The sequence below is a fragment of the Tetrao urogallus genome, assembly GCF_951394365.1.
Source record: "Tetrao urogallus genome assembly, chromosome: 1".
Classification (NCBI taxonomy): Eukaryota; Metazoa; Chordata; class Aves; order Galliformes; family Phasianidae; genus Tetrao; species Tetrao urogallus.
This window is the reverse complement of record NC_136813.1, coordinates 187,795,229-187,808,967: the sequence shown is the minus strand read 5'-3', so window position 1 is coordinate 187,808,967 and position 13,739 is coordinate 187,795,229.

Here is a 13,739-nt window from a genome sequence, read left to right as displayed (position 1 = left end):
GCACTTCAGCAGTGACAATGGTGATAAGAAAGACAAGTCACGCTCTGGACAGCCATGCAGAGCTGTGACACTATGAAAAGAAGAATGTCTGTCAGCTCAGCCACATGTATTCATGGATTATGACCAGGGAACTGTGTGCGGAGCTGAATATAAGCTTTAATGCATTGGAAACAATGGTGGCAACATTAGAAAATCACAAAGTTCATGCCAGGCGGGTCCCACGAATGCCCACACAGGAACTGAAAGAACATATGCAAGTTTGTAGGACCTACTGGACCAATACAAGGCTGAAGGTGACAGTTTCTTGGTTTGCATCATCACCAAACATGGTGTCATCACTGTGATCCAAAGTCAAAACCATAGAATCACCAAGGTTGGAAAAGACCTCCAAGATCATCCGGTCCAAGCATCCACCTATCACCAGTGTTTCCCACTGAAACATGTCCCTCAGTACAACATCTAAATGTTTCTTGAACACAGTGGCAGGCAGTCCATGAAGTAATGACGTGTGAATTCCCCATTGAAGGAAAAGTTCAATGCAGCCCTCAGTGGGAAAAGTGATGTACACTGTCTTTTGGGATAGGAAAGGGATGATCCTGGATTTCCTGGACATGGACAAACCTTCAACTCTGACCACTACATTATGATGCTGGCTAAGCTGAAGGCTTGAGCTACCACCACGTGGCCAGAGAAGAAGACACCTTCTCTTTTGCAGTACAATAACACCAGGTTCCATACCATCTTGAAGACATGCTGAAAGCCACACTTGGTAGCACCCTTCTTACTGACGCCCATGAGTGCAGCAGCTCAGGCTGTATTTGGTTTGCTCTTGATGACAACATATGCAGCAGTTTCTGCATGAGAAATGGGAGATAAGGACCCCTGGAGCTCTGAACTGCCACCATGCTGGACTGCATTTGAGTGATAATTTTGTACTAGCATTTCTGGACAGAAAATTATAGCTTATTTTACTCTTTTTGTAACCTCCTCTTCATCTTAAACTGTCTTTCATATGATAATTTGAAATATTTTCCCTACACCTTCTATCTTTTATTAAAGTGAGATAAAGCCTGAAATGTACTGTGAGTTTGGTAAATGTTTTGCTACAGATGCATTTTTAAATAAACATCATATTGAAAGATCCCAGTGCACAGTGTTAAAGTGGGATGCTGCTGTCATTCTTCGCTTTTCTACCCAAATATCCCACTACATCTGCGATGTTGCTGCATCACCAACGATAGCATGAGCAGTGTATAGGCAAGAAATGGAGACAGAGAGAATACATTGAAATAACTCACCTATAACAATATGCAGCAAGAGCCAACGTGAGAGTTGGGAATTAGAGCTCAGTTTCTGGTATCCAGCCCCTTGCATAATTCACAGGGTCGCAGTGGCAAGATTTAAACGTGGGACTATCCCCGAGCAATGTGCAGCAAGAGCAGCTTGTGCTACATAACAAAGCTCCACTGAGCCACTTTGCTGCATGCATAAGCATTCAGACACTATGAATACTTCTCCCAGCAGGAAAGCCAGGACCAGCCTCAGACTCCTGAGACCTTCATCATTCTGCAGCAACTAACTAAGCCACCTGCCTTGTTCCTATGGTTGAGCCCCAAAGCAATTGGCCAGTCTGATTGTAGACATCTGGAGCCCCCGGGACACTCAGAAAATGGTCTTCCAGGTATGTTTTCTCCCGTAGAACCAGCAACAACACTGCTTTTCCTGCTGCACCACAAATGTCCTTCATCTTCCATCTGCTCCCTTCTTTGGATCTGGGCTGTTTACTAGATACTTCAAAGCAACACTTCAGGGAACAAGTGAACACATAAGGAGGTCAAGTCAGTGCAGTGCAGTTGGTTTTCCAAAGGTGGTCAGAACTTGCAATTGATTCTCAGCAGCTCAGTTTTCCAGTAGCTCCATTATCACTAGCTTCCTAAAAGACTAGCTTTCTCCAAACAAACCTTTAGATGGGCTGCCCTGTGGAAATACCCCTAAATGAACTGCTACAGGTAAAAAGTGCAAACCACAGTTGTTCACATAAACAAAGGTGAAGGCTCAGCTATTGGTGTAAAAGCTTATTCCAACACTGCAATCCCCATATAGAAATCTTCATTCAAGTTGTTCAATAATTAAGGTCGGGGTTAAAACCAAAAATCCTCAGAGTTTTCTTCCCTCTTTCCACACCATAAAGACTCCTAGCAACACTAACCAAAAGTATGGAAATAAATATATATATATATGCATATATATATTTAAAATAAGATAAATGTTTTGGTGCTTTCCCTTGTGACCCTGGAATTTTTGTAATTCATCCGCCCGAATGCATCCAACAAAATAATTTCAGAAAAACCTCTGACCAAAACCTTTTGTTGTTGTTGTTGCATTTAAAAGCACAAAAATACCCCCCAGAGCCAGCAGGAATGAATGAGAGATGAGCTGAAAGGATGCCTGCTTTGTGTCCTTATTGTGTGCCACCACATGGGGTGTTTGCCCTGTTCCCAGCCTCTCTGTACTGACTTCTGAACTGCAGACACACCGGTGGGACGTCCAGTTCTTCCAATCCCTCACGATCAGATGCTTTCTGAAGGTGGTATCTGTGTATGGAAATTAAAATCCCTTGGCTCATCTACAAAATGACTCCAAGTGGTTAAGAAGACACTGACCAAAGCCATTACAAATCTCGCTCATCTTCTCAAGGTTATTTTGTGATGCACAGACACAGCTTGCCTTTGGGCTGTAGCAATATTAATAAATATGAAAAATAACTTCTGCTTTGCACAACACCACAAATCTACAGTGCCACATCTGGAATTAGCCTTTTCTTGGTGACAAATTCTAAACTATAAACATTCGTAATATGACTGTAAGAGACAATAAATCCTTCAGCAATGTGGAGATAGGAAAACGCTCCCTGGTACAAATATTATTAACTCAGTGCATTAGAATGGCAACCTAAGCTAGCTCTAGTTAGCAAACACAATGAAACCTTTTACAGAAAGGGGTTTATAGAAAGGGAAAATGCCAAAATATAATCCATGGCTATTTGTGACAAGGAGGAAAGGTGAAACACAACACACTCAGTGGAAATGTGCAGGAGATTGTGATCCCAGAAGCAGCCAAAGAAGAAAGAAGAAGACCTACCTACATCTAGACATGAGATCAGCATTGGTTGAGTGACCACAGCAGTGAGCAGTGGTGGATGGGTGCTTTCAGCAGCACTCACCTGAATGACTGAATGCTGTAAGGGCTCCGGGGACAATACACCAATAGCTTAGTTTGCATTGAAACACTGATTAGGGTTAAAGTTCACCCAGCAATTGTTATGCAAAACATTTCAGATAAATATTAGTTGAGCCACACTTCCACATGCATGATTAGTTTTAAAATCATAGTTGATAATTATCTTTTCTAATATCAAATTTAAGGCCTCCTAGCACTACACTAACAGCAAGATTTCATTTTCTACTTAGGTTCATAATCTTGGGTCAGTTAGAAAAAATTTTATGCTATTTGCCTGTCAAATTCATTATCAACTTTCATTTAGCTCTTCACAGGCAGGTGTCCACCCTATAGCTCTCAGACTCCTAGGTGTTTGAATGCTAAATGCTATAAGCAGTAAAATGTTGGCACCTGTAACACAACCATGTATCATAAGGAAATCAGCTGAATTATTCTTTAGAAATTGGTCTGTAACATAGAGAAAGAAAAGCTAATCTATCACAAGGAGGCACTGCTGGACATAGCCTGTGACCAACTAACAACAGTTAGAGTTTCTGGAGAAAGAGGAAAAAAAAGGTTTCATGATGTGAAATTGAGGGACAGTTTGATTGGATTACATTCCCAGGAGTAAATCTTTTATCGAGGAATTAGAATTGGCCACGGTACTTGGGACTGTGACTTAGTGCTGCTCACTTTGTGTGGCTAGGCACGCTGCTGACATGTGCACTGGGAATTTTTAAAGGATGCATTTTTCAAAGCATGAGGGAATTGTTGGCATACCTAACTGGGAACATAACTTTTAGACCAGGAGATGTTGACAAAACCAGTAAATTGTTCAAAGTCTTCCATCAGACAGCAAAAATAAACAAAACCAACCAAAAGAACCCAGAAACAATCAAGTACATTTGAACATAACCAGACATAAGGAAATCCTTCTGGGAGGAGGAGAGGTGATTTCAAGATATTATCAACCAAGAATCAGAAGCCAAATAATTACGGATTCTCTTCTGTCATAGGGGCCTGCATCCAGTTTGGCTTTTTTTCCTTGAGACACGACTGTTTAGTTTCCTGATTACTTAGCATTAAAAAGTAAACAAATATTTTATAAGAACAGGAAAAGGGGCAGAGGTTTTGAATTGTAAGAGGGAGGAGGCTAGATACATGATGGATATAAAGAAATTCTTCACTCTGAGGGTGGTAAAACACTGCAGCAGGTTTTCCGGGTGGGTGCTCCATCGTTAGAAGGGTTTGAAATCAGATTGTTGAGGCTTTGAGCAACGTCTGCACAAAACGTCTCTGCTATGGTAGGGGTGGGTTCCTCCCAGCCCACACTGTTCTACAATTCTATGGTATTAACACACTCACTGAGCCAAAGGAGTTGTATTGGGGATTAAAAATAAAATGCTGAGGGAGGAAAAAATGAAAAATAAAAATCAGTTTTAATTACATATCTGAAAAGAACAGCTTGTAGATATAGGACAGAAAACAGCCTGTATCTTCAACAAGGTCTAGAAGAAGGAGGGTTGGGAAACTGCCTTGGAGCATGGCCAGGTGAGCCCCTACAGAGCTGTTCCCAAGGAGCTCTGTGTGGGCACTTAAGATACACAAGATCAATTACTCTCTTCTCAAAATTCCACATACCCACATGAAAAGCACACACACGTCCTCAACTTTGCAAACCATAGGAACAATGAACTCATCACTAAATCTCACTGCTAAGAAACACCTCTTTTATATTCCTCTGTTTTAAAGGAGTAGACCACTGTATTCTTATCTGGATGCGAGGAGTGGCTCTTTGCTAGTCAGTGCATTTGTACATCCACTCTCTACTCTGGAAATATATTATCTAAGACAATGTTTAAGATCTCTTGCAATGAGTTTTAAAATGCAGCAATTAAAAGCAGAACTGGAAGATGTCTAAGTGTCCTTGACTTGTTTCCATTTTTTACAGCTGAACAACAGATCTTTTCTCCAAGGTTTTCATTATCCATAAAAGTAATCCCATATACTGCTGAGAAACAACTGATATTCATGGCTGGCCAGTAATTACTGTGTATGTGCATACACACAGCTGGATCCTGCCTGTACAGCATCAAGTAATGCCGTAGAATCTGCAGACTAGTGAAGTCATATGCTCTACTCGTATGACAACTGCCCAAGACTATATTTAACTGTCAGTGAAGAAATCCTTTCAGCCTTGGAGGCCAGAGAGTTGCTCAGCCTTTGTGATTAGAGATGTTGCTGAGAGCTTTTCTCATTATTACCGTTATTTCTTTGAAAGAAGCTTGAATGAAGAAGTCTCACTTTCACAGGAGGTCTGGGTCTTCTATCTTCCCTAAGTCTTTGTTGGCATCATCGTCCTTGATTTCAATGCTCCTTTATACCTGAGACCTCTGAACCAAAGCTGTAAAGAATTTTCAGAGATATAATAAGATTCTTGAAGTTTGTCAGAATTAATAGAATTCATTTCCCTTCTGCTGCATCTTTGTATTGTTCCGCCACTTCAAACGGAGCCCACTTAGCTTCTTCTGGAAAACTTCAGATGTCAAGGCTACGAGGTTTCTGAGCCTCTTGGAGCAGTTACAATAGCAATCTCATTTCAAATATGTGCTTTTAGACAACAACTTCACAAAAGAAAACTCCTAAAAAATGTTCTTCGGAGTGAATTAATGAATCACAGAGTGGCAGGTTCATCTAACTTGAAGAGATGGAAATATTTGGTATCAGGCACAGAAACTCACAGAGAACCAACACTTGGCTCAGTGGTTCTGAACAGACAAAAGCATCATCCCAGATCTTTGCAAGCAGAAAGTAAACATCTTCCCTCAAAAAAAAAAAAAAAAAAAAAAAAAAAGCCCTAAAAACAAGCAAGCAAACAAAAAGCCCCCAAACACAAACCTGAATGAAGTTAAAGATTAAAGGAGAGGGAATTTCAAAGAAAAAGTGGAAATCAAACGTGAGAAGGGGTTGCTGTACAGTGCCAGCGCAGCACAAAATGCATTCCTAACAGGTATGAAGCCCTATCCAAAGTATCTTATCTCAAGCCCAAACAGGCAAAAACTGATGTATTTTTCACCTTGCTGATGAAAAATTCTCTCATGCACAACAGAGTTTTGGCTTGACTCTTACTGATAGCTGTTCCTGTTCTACTGACCTCGGTTGGTTCAAGCACTCCATATATACTCCTGGAGGATTGCAGATCCTCCAGAAAGGCTTCTTTTCCCCCAGAATGGACCAAGCACAAGCTAAAAAGCAGGAAAACCTGGACAGAGATCAAGCTAGAAGAGCCTTTCAAAGCTGCACCAACCATGGCTGTGCATTGATGGTTTCTCAGCTTGTACGCTTAAGATGGGTGTGATCAGGGCAGGCAGCAGAAGGGGCTGAGAGTGAAATCTCAGCAAGAAGAGACCAGGCAGCGGTGCTGAGAAACCACAAGGCTGCCTGAAGTCCTGATGGAAAAGCTCTGAACAGGAAGAGGCATCACAAGCAAGGGCAGGGAAGGCACAAATGTTAGCAATTCTCTTAGCCACCTTGAATTCTAATTAAAATAACTAAGTATTCTAGCTGACGTTCTAGTGAAGCTTTTTGAATTCAAAAAGCCATTCTCATCTTGGGCAAGCTCACCATAGTGAGAAATTGAGGTACACCCACCTCAAAGCATCCTGTGAGTCTTATTCAGTTCCTAGTTGGCAGAGGAACAACAAAGCAGCTAGAGACCAAAACACAATGCCCCAAGTCAAAAACAAGCCCAAAAGGTCAGACTAGACTTAGCACAAAAGGATCAGATAAAAATATTTGAGACATCCTGTTCAGCAGAATGAAGTGCAGCTGCAAAGATTCCTTTGGAATTAAAAGTTGCAAAACCATGGCAGACATCCTTGAAGAGTCCTGTTAAGGTGAGAAGTGCTTATTATTTTTTCCTAGCAAAGGTAAAATGCAAAGACAGAACTTCTTCCTAAGAGATATCCAGATTCACACACAGAGCTTTAAATAAAAAGACAGCGGGGTTTTGGTATTAACACCACCAAAAAATAAGCAACGGACAGAGGATGCAACTGGGAAGGTTTTGTGAAGCAAGTCATCTATAGGCTAATGGTAAAACTGAGCATCTGTTAAATGCCAAGGATAAACAGAGAGGATTTCTTTCTTGCCTTTGTAAGTAGTTTGGACCTTGGCTCCTCAAATTCCATGAAGAATAGCAGGTGCTAAAGCACTTGAAAAGTTGGACAGAAGCTCTTTCACCCGCTTCAGTCATTTGAAATAATTAGACGCAACTTCCTTTCAGGAGCGCTGTCACGGAGAGCTCTCCTTCTGCACCGCATCATCGCTGAGTACTTGCCTTATGGCTGGAAACAATTCCAACCCCGCGACAACTGACTGCCGCTGCCTTACTTAAAGACAAAGAGAAAAGATGAGAGTTCAGGCAGTTCACCTTCCTTACTCTAAATATAAAGCCCATAACAAATTACATATTGTCACCCAGTGACCTCTGCAGCTTGTGGCTTAGGCTTGTAGATGGAAATACAGACTCAAGCTTACCTCTGGAGACATCTCCTGACGTGGCCAACTTACCAGCTAAGATTTCTGAACTCCCTCCAGCAAACGATGCAAGGACATCCATCGGCATAAGGTTCTCTGAGGACCATACAGTACAGGACAAATTTAAAAAACACTAAGTTCAGTTATGTTGCTAGCAGCTGACACGCAAGTCTTTTTGAAGTTATAGCTAAATTTCCATCTGTGGATGGGTAGTTAAGTAATTTTCTTTTATTAATCCAATCTGACGGCAATTAGAAGTCATGGAAGTTTGGCTTCCCTCCTACAAACCCCATTAGTCCAGCTGGAAATCTGAAGTCTCTGATTAGGGTCATTCTAAATAACAGAACATGATTCACTTCTAAAGGGGAGGTAGACGAGGAAGTCTAAATTTAGAGTTAACAATAAAGTAATAATCAAGGTAGCATGAAATGTTGTTTTGGAACTTGAAGGTCTCTGTATGAAACCACTTAAATGAAGAGGGAAAAATACCACCTGACCATTCCTATGGAGCATAACAAGAGGGTTACCAAAGTGATCTGCTTATGTGCCCAAAACCACAGGAGTTGAAAGCGTTTCAAAGCATTTCAGACGTAACATTTACAACAATAAATGTGTGCACAGGGTGACACCCCACCCATCCACTGAAGTAATGTGCTTTTTTCTAAAAATGGTATTTAAAGAGCAACATTACTTTTTCCCTGCCCAAGGTTATACTCCCAGAACTTTTCTCCGGGGACAGCGGCCTGAGTGCACAACTTCCAGCAGCCCGATTCTGCAGATGTTTAAGCCAGGAAGAATTTACACTCTTCCCCTTTTCATTAGTGTTTGGTGTCATTTAGACAGAGCATAGGGAGCTGGGAGGGGAGGCATTTGTGAAAATCCTTCCAGGAGACAAGGGAATCGTTTCATTCACTGTAAGACCAGGCGTGCTCAACAGAAATTGAGCACATCAGTAAAACTACTGCCAGAGGCAGAATGTATGCTGCCAGCCGTGCTGCATAACTGCACTGGAAAGAGAACACCTGAGGTTAATGCTACATTTTTACACGTTACAGAGCAAAATTATGATTTACAGCATCAAAAAGGTTGAAGTATAGCTTTGAACAATGGATGAACTCCAGCAGCTACAAATGACTTTCTATAGCTGTGAGCGTACTAATTTTGTGATTGAGAGACTGTTTCCCCTTTTTTTAGTAGCTACGTATGATTAAATATTTATGGAGAGCACCGAGTCCAGCCAGCCAACAAAGGTTGACTGGTTCCTATGTGCTGGTCAGCAGAGAGCTCTCAAATCAGGGGCATAACTTCCCACTCGCACATGGTATCGCCTAAGGAAAAATGCAGCAAGCCACTTAACATCCCAGTCCTTCAGATTTAGCAGATGTCACTTTTCATGATTTAGTTACTGTGGAGACAGAAAGCACAACACAACCACCAGATAGGCCTTCTGAAAGCATTTATAATTGGCTTATGATACTCATATTGCTAATTATCTCTTTTATTGTCTCAACACTTACCCTATTCTTTCCTTTTGTGATTCATTTGAAGGAAAGTGACAGCAGTACAAAGAGCAGACTTTTGAGATGGATTTGAGAATGCTATGAGTTGATACAGAGCAGGTAGTCCATGAAAAGATGGCATCAGAAAGAAAAGTCATTCACTGAAGTAAGCAAACAGGTGGACACCTCTACTGGAAGTGAAATTTCAAGAGTTACAGACACAGAATGAATAAATGAAGGATGTCTGATGGCCAGAATATTAACTGACGACAAATGAAGATTCTCAACACAGCCACGTTCTTTGGAAGTTGACTACTGTATTGCTTCTAAGGAAGACTGAAGTCAGTGGACTGTTTTAAAACCACTTTTAAGAAAGATAGCCAGTTTGTTCTGGGTAACTCACACCAAGCATGTGTCCAGCAGTTTGAAAATGAGTAACATGCATAACTGACTTAATTTAACTCAAGAGGACTGAGATTCTCACTGGACTCACCAGTGTTCCTTAACTTTCAGAGGAAGGAACGCATTACACAAAACTCCCACCTCCAGTCTCAAACATAAAGGCAGCTAAGTACCACCACCTTCAGGAATCTAACCCTTTTGCTTGAAAGCTTTGTATTTTTTAACATAAAACCCACACATTGCTGATGAATTCAAGTACACTCTTCAGCAACTAAAGCTTCCACTTAACCATACTGCAAAACCTCAGTTTTCACAGTTGGGTGCCAACTTGCCTAGAAATGCTACATGACCTGTCTCATGCTGGTACTGCACATCACTTATTGACTTCAGCATCACACTCAGGGACACACAGCTCATGCTGTCAGAGTTATCACTGCAGAAAATGTATGGGAAACAGAAAGGCTAAAAAAAATAAAATTAAATTAAAATTAAATTAAATTAAAAAAAAAAGGCACGGGTTGGACTAAATCATCTAGCAGAGCTTTTTTCTGTTATCAAAAATTATAGAGATCTGTTTTTTCCTAAGGGATGATACTGCAGATGATTCCAGAAGATACTGCTGAACTGAAAAATGCAGAGCTTTGAGTCTGGATGGTGTGAATGAGAAAGTTTTACTTCCAGCCTTCCTAAGCAAGAAAGGGAACTCAGATATCCTGGCATAAAGTACCAGCTTCAATTCTCCGACTCATTTCAAACAGAAAAATCTGACAAAGCAACATATCACCAGGAAATCAAGCCTGTTGTAGCTACATCTGACCTACTGCCACTCTGAGCTGGCACATTTCTGTGGCACCATACAGCATTTTGCAAAAACACTTGATTGGTCCTGACAGTAATACAGCTTTTGGTGCTCAGTGCTGAGCAAAAGCAAACTACGACTTCAGACTGCAGAGACTGTACAAGCACCTCTACACTGCCGTGTCCTTCACCTACTGCTAAATTAAATTCCTTTCTGTAAGAAAAGCCTTCCTGAAGAATTTCTGGCCAGCTATAATATTGAGAATGCAAACAATGTGGGGTTTTTTGTTTGTTTGTTTGTTTTTTTGATTTGCACGCTGTCTAGAGAGAGGTGAGAGAACAGCAATCTCTGCTTCATCATGTTCCCAACAAATAGCAGCAAAAAGTTATCGCAACACCTCTGAAAAACAAGAGTTGGCACATTATCAGAGGAAGGAAGCAGACAGAAGAATCACTTTGACAAGATTGACAATAAAATCTACACTGAAATAAACATACTCCACTCCCTCAAAAAACAATTTTAAAAAAATTTAAAAGGAAAAAAATCTAGAACAGGTTATGTTCACTCTCAGGCTATTCAAAATGCACATTTCTAAAAGCACCACTGATTTTCTATCAGCTCCATAAGCACAAAGGCAGTCGGCATAGGTTGAGGGAATGAAATCACTCAGGAGAGGGATCACTGTGTTCCCTGCCATGGCAGAAAGTCCTCTTGGCACAAAGCAGCCCCAAAATGGCATTTTTCCCTACCTCACCAGATTTGGAAACCATTTAAAGACTACACAAACAATCACAATTATATTCCCAATTTCATTTGCTGGCCTAGTCCTCTTCTGATTGCAACTGGGCCATTCAAAGCATTTGGAGTGTCTTAATATCCCCACAAAAGAAAAAAAACCTTCAGCAAACTAAATATGCAGTAATTTCATATCATCTAAACAGAGCCTAACTCCACTTAGTCAAGTAACTGCTGAACTGTAACTATGCTGCATTTACAGAGCTTTGCAAAAATGCAGTTTTTCAAGGGCTACAAAAAAAAATTCACATTTTTCTCTCACTGAAATACTGAAAGCAGAATGTGCTCCACTGGAGATGGAACGGTGGGCGTTTGATGGCATATTTTAAATAGTATTCCTCTTTGTGAATGCGATGTAATGCCACCCAAGGGGGAGATTAAAAAAGAAGTCTGTAATTTGCAAGTCCATTTCAAAGTCATATCGAGTATGATGTGAAATTCAGGATAGGATTCTTGAGAGAAATCTCCTAGGAAAATGTGCATGTACCTCAGGGAATCTTTGGATTTGCTTCTTCACACTGGAAGGCTGCTCTGTCTTTTGACATTTCAGTGTTGTTTACACTATGCATCTAATTTTGGAACTAGAAACCGGTTTATTACAAAGGTGTATCTTTCCCTAACAATAAAACAGTTCTCTACTGCAACCTCTAAGGTTTCTAAAATCCATTACTATTAAAACTTCTATTTGTAGTGAGGATATAGCAGTCGTTTTACAGTTAGGGATTAATCCTGCTGTCAGGTGTTATGGAGGTAACTGATATTTACATCTGTGAAAGACCTTCCTTTATGGCCCTGGTAAAAAAAAAAAAAAAAAAAAAAAAGAATTGCCTGCATTGATCTGATCATTCTCAAATAATTGCAAAGAATATCATGCTTTGGGGCTTTCGGTAGTCATCAGCAGGGATTAGGAGGAAATACTCTCTTTAATAGACTTCTGGTGAAGGGAGTTTTTTGTTTCCTCTGTGTCACCTTCCCTGAAGCATTACAGGCAGGCCACAGCTGGATCTGGGCAGAGGAAAAGATTAAGATCATTTTCCTGAAGTCATATTTTCTTCCTGAGATGTCCAAGCGACGATGATTCAAATTCATCACCCAAACTGACGTCAGGAAAGAATCTTCCCTGGGGTCACAGCAGGAGAAGGAAGGCTTCTGTCTTATGCAATGTACATGGTTTGATTAGAGAGAGAAGCAGTTTGATCACATAATCAAATCCCATTCATGGAAAAGCTCAGGAGTGTCAATGAGACTGCAGTCTTTCCTGACTTCTTCCCAAGGCCCCAGTAACTTGAAGGATTTCAGTCTTCTACTGTACAGTTCTGTACTGACCAATTTGTATTTTTATTCTAGTGTGGTATCAGTCAAAGGAAAAGCAAACACAGAAGTTCACAGCATACAACTCATTTCCTTTTGCTCTTATATTCTAATTAGCTTAATTTTGCTTATTTTTGGCCTTGTAGAAGTTAGGCATCCAGCCTTATTTAGTCTTCTGTGTCCCTGTGTGTTAGTGGAGAGAGATTACTTGTTCTCCAAAACCCTGCCTTGAAACTGCCTCACTAACCACAAAGAGAGCCAGACAAGAAATCTGTGGTTTACATGGCACAAGGCAGGCAAATTTTAGAAAATTGTTATGAAGAAACCATGGGAAAGAAAGGTCTCAAGTATTTTATGCTGATACTTACTGCTTGACTGTTTTCAGATCAAAGCAAACAGTGACAGAAAAGCTCTTAGGAAGATATCTAATCCATTATGAGGGAATGATTCCCTCCACCAGCAAGACACAGCAAGATGCTGGCACAGCACTGCCTTGCTTCACTCTGCACCAAGGGTGTTTGTTACTGGCATCAGTACCTTCAGTTCGGTTAGTCCAGAAAAACGAAACAAAAGCAGACTTTGCACTGCAAACATGTGACACCAGGCTTTTGTAAGCTGAATGCAGGTCTCTAAACATGCAACAAACACCACAGCCATAGTCAGGCTATTATTTGGCACTCTGATCAATGCAACGTCGCAAGTCTCTCATCCCAGTAATTCTCTTCTTTTGAATTGATATTGGGTGAGATTATTAGAACACAGCCAGAAAATTATGATCACAGTTTATACTCCTAGCTTTCACAAATGATAGGTTAAGGTTTAGCAGTGCAGTAAACTATAATCAATAACCTTATTACTTCTGCAATAACGCGAAAGCACTGTATAGATTGCATCCATATTGCTTAGCCTAAAAATAAACATGTGCAAACAAATAAAATGCACCCAATATATATATACACACGACTCATTTGTGAAAAGCAATCATTTGTGCTGAGAAGAGCAAAACTGCAGTTTTGAGCTAATCAGACAATGAAAAAATAAAGACAAAACAATAGAAGCTTAATTATTATTATTTTAACATGTTAAAAATACAGTCACATCAAAATAGGATACACAGTTATAAAACTGTTGCAGATGACATAAGAAAATAGTGTGTATATATTTTATATATAAAA